The following is a 4,240-nucleotide window of genomic DNA, read 5'->3' as shown; positions in this document are numbered from 1 at the left end:
AGGAATTGCAACTCTTTGTAGACAGTTTCTATGCCTGATAGGCTCCCCGGTGTCCCTGTTTTGTTGGCTTTGAATGAGGCAGAACATTGTTTTCCAAAAATACTCTCACTTTCATTATGATCACCATTGTCATTATCATCATTATTGGTATTCTCTGAATCACCCATCACAGCAAACTTTTATATATTGACTGTGCCTGAATATAGCACTTCAGTTACCTTTTCAAACAAGAGTCTGCAGGGTCACCCAGTCTTTGTAGCTTCATAGGCAGGGGCACTCCAATTACAGACAAATGTTCTGAAATTACCTTTGTGCTCCATTCACAAATCACACAGATGCATTTTTTCCTATTAAATGTGATTCCATCATGTGAGCAAGGCAAAGTGGCACATATATTATCCCATAGAAGGTAAGGCCATACTAAGACTGTCCTATTCACTAGACAAAAATAGAACAAATGTCAAAAGTTGAGGTATTATGGGAGCAGATAAGTTCTACCTTGAAGGCCAAGGTGTTTCTGTACACCCAAAAGTTTCAAATCAAGTGTTTATTGCCTAAAACATGTCTGAGAAAATTAATGAGCTAAGTTATTACCCACCATGTCTGCAGTTTTTCCATTACTAGCTATAAAAGCAGGTAGCAATCTCACTCTACCTTGAAGGCATCATTCATTATAAATTACTTTCCTTCAATCATGAGTGGAATATAGTGAAAGGAAAAGTACCAAAAAAGGTCTTCATGTGCTTTGCTAGGAGACAAAAATAGGAGCATTGAACCTCCATGTTATTGTTAAACTTCCTCAAATGAGATATTTTTTAATTCAATTGATTCATTGGTAATTGGCTCCTTGGTAATGTTTGAAACCATACTGTTTCTTTTCTTTTCTTATATTTTTTTTAAAAAACTGATAAAAGCCAGAGGCAAACTCTCCTATCTAGAATAGTAACTCATGTTATGAGTGGAGAGGTCTTTTTATGTGTATCTTGGGTCAGTCCTACTTTTGTTCTAAACAAGTGTTGTTGAATATTAAAGGTAGAGGTGAGGAGAAAGTGTTCTGTGATTGAATCTTCTCCTGACCTGTTAGGGAAAGCCAAAATATAGATTTCTTCTTCCTGGTACCATGCTTGGTTATAGTTCCACATTATTTTTAGAGGAGGGTAAAAATCACCCTATGTTGATGGATGTCTGTGATCATGGAGAAGTCTTTAAGATGGCCAATCTATAAGCAAGAGTGAAAACTGCATGGCCAATCACATAGGCACCCCAACTTAGATCTAAATACATCTGCAGATACAGATGAACTTGACTACATGATTGCCAAATTTTTTAAAATATTTTTAATTGATTTTCTTTGGGAGAGAGAGAGAGAGAGAGAGACAGAGAGAGAGAGAGAGACAGAGAGAGAGAGAGAAAGAGAGAGAAACATCAATATGAGAGTGGAACATCCATTGGCTACTTCCTGCATGCCTTCTACAAGGGGATCTGGCCTAAAACCTTTTGGTGCACAGGATGATACCCAACCAACTGAGTCACATCAGTCAGGGCATGATTGCCAGATATTCCCCTTATCCAGTGCTAGCTAAATCTAGACTTAACTTTTGCATTGTATTTGATTGGAGTGCATGATTGTTCAGTGAAATAGGCAAGACTCTGGGACCATTATTTAGTCTTATGCAGACAGCAAAGATTGTAGAGCACAGAAGTTCCTCAGGACAATCCTTGTGATAGTTTATGAAATACTAATATTTTAACATATTTCCTCCTTTGTATTTTTTATCTTTTCTCCCAGTTTATTTTTTATTTTTTAAATTTATCTTTATTGTTGAAAGTATTACAGTTTCCCCCATTTTCCCCATTAACCCCTTCTAGCCTAACCCCATCCCCAGAAAGAGAAATAAAGACACTCAAAGAGCTTACTAAAATTAAGTGCAGGAATGATTAAGGCTAGCTTGAGTGCTATTATTTCCTCTTACATTGACTAAAACATACCCTCTCCCAGGCGGTAGGGGTGCTTGATGGATATTCCCCTTAGGAAGTGTGTGGTCCTATCTGATAAGCAGAGGCAGCATAACATCATTTATTTTTATCAAAGCTTCTCAGGCAGGAAAATGAAGATACAGAGATTACAATTTAATCTGTACGAACTAGGATCTTTATTCAGCAGTATTTATAATATGTGTACTTGAATATTTTGCTACACTTAAACCCTTGAAATTTCCAACTTTCAAAATTGCTGCTAGTTTTCTTAGAGTACCAATGATAGTAACAATTTATTCTTCAATAATTCTCCAGTTTAGTACTGAATTCATCTCAGTGACTAAAATACATTACATATCTATAGCAGCAGTGGTTAGTGAAGGAATAAAATATTGTGATGAATAGAAATGCATTCTAGATTCTATTTTTGTTTTTCATTTGTTTATTTAACAAATTATTGTCTTCTTTGCACCATACATTCTGCCAGAATTTGAGGCTATATAAGCTTTTAATAGTCAGCTTACACTAAGTTTCACTGCAATAACAAAGAACCATTAAAAATCTTAGATGCCTACAGTGACCAAACTTTATTTGTTGCTTACATTATATATCTTTTTTCCCCCCAGAGTTTGGGACTTTTAATTTGTCCCATAGCTGCTGAAGCAAAATTATGATAAAACATTCTGCTTTCCTTTATACCCCAACACACACACACACAAACTGTTTTTAGGAAAAAATAGTTTTGTACACGGGAAGACACAATATAAATTCAAAGCGTACAGCTAAGGGTTAGCTCCATCACGTATCTTTTGAAGATTAGCTTTGACTCTGCTCCATGCCAATCTTCATTTTGCAGTTTAGGCTGAAGGAGCACTCCCTGTCCACTCATGACACTCTCATTGTCGTAATAATGATAGGATCCTGTGCTGGCTTTTAAAATATCTTCTTGGAAGTGGCTTATGTTACTTTGACTCACATATCATTGGCCAAATTAAGTCACATCTACAAACCACTTAGTAAGAACAATCTTTCTGTCAAGAGGTCTTGGGGGTGAAGAGTTGTGAATGTATTCAATGATAGTACAACTCACAACATCGCCATAGAGAACTTACAGTCTGACTGGAATGCTGTAAGTTATGAGACAGAAGTGCTACAGAGCATGCAACAGAGTTTTATATTAGCATCTATTAGGGTTCTTTGCCTTGCTCCCCATTAAATATTGCAAATGTGTGCCCTTTTAGTATTGTTCCTGTTTTACTCATACTGAGTTAAGGCAGGCATTTGCCAAGAGAAAACCAATTTAAGCCAGGTTTTATGATAAAAATATAGCACTTAGAAATGTAGATCAGATAAATAGCAATTTCTCCATTGCCATGGCATATTGACTGCCTGTCCAATCCAATTGATTATACAGATATTGACCATGAGGATCACAGGAGGAAAAAGCTCTGATTTAATGGATAAATGACTGATTCAATAGTCACATGTCAATACGGCTCTTGGTTATCCAATAACTATAGATCTTCTTAAAACCAAATATAAAGGGCAAAGAAGTGGAAGCATATTAATATTCTCATGAGGTCCCTCCCAGACCCTTACTAGGCCAATGCTGGTTTGCTCTTAGCTCAGGCCTTTGTATCAGTTCATCCAATTCCAGATGAATTCATATTGCAGACTGAAGTCTGAACTTCATCTGAGAAGCCTCATGTAATTTCACTTAATATGAAATGCCTCTAACATCTAATAATATTTGATAATATTCAGTTGCCCAAAGGGGTTGATAGTTAAATTGTCTGAAAACTTGTGATTCATTTTAGTCATCCTTAGAATTTATATTGTCAGTAAATGTATCAGACTAGTAGAAATAACTGCTAAAGAAAGAGAAAGTCTGTGAAAATGGTGGAATTTGCAAAACTTTCATTATATGCTTAACATTTGATGAGCTCCTAAAATTAAATACAATGTACAGAGATGCCGGGAGCCAGTCCATCCTTGCTGTTTCAAGGGACCTGGCATATATGGCATACTGTTCTTAATATGTTTGCTCACCTTCTTGGCGCTGTGTTTTAACCAAGGTCACCTCTCCAAGAAAGGTTGTTTCCCCAGGTAGGGATTTTCCCCTGAAGTTAGGGAGGGAATAAAACCTCTTAAGTGCCAGGCGGGTAATTAATCACTTTAACTACGAACAATCCTGCTTAAGCTACATAATCTTTAATCCCTCGAATGGAGATAAGAAACCCCCTAACCTTTGGAATACAGATTA

Source organism: Myotis davidii, unplaced genomic scaffold (assembly GCF_000327345.1).
Source record: "Myotis davidii unplaced genomic scaffold, ASM32734v1 scaffold206, whole genome shotgun sequence".
Classification (NCBI taxonomy): Eukaryota; Metazoa; Chordata; class Mammalia; order Chiroptera; family Vespertilionidae; genus Myotis; species Myotis davidii.
Note: the sequence above shows the minus strand (reverse complement) of the source record.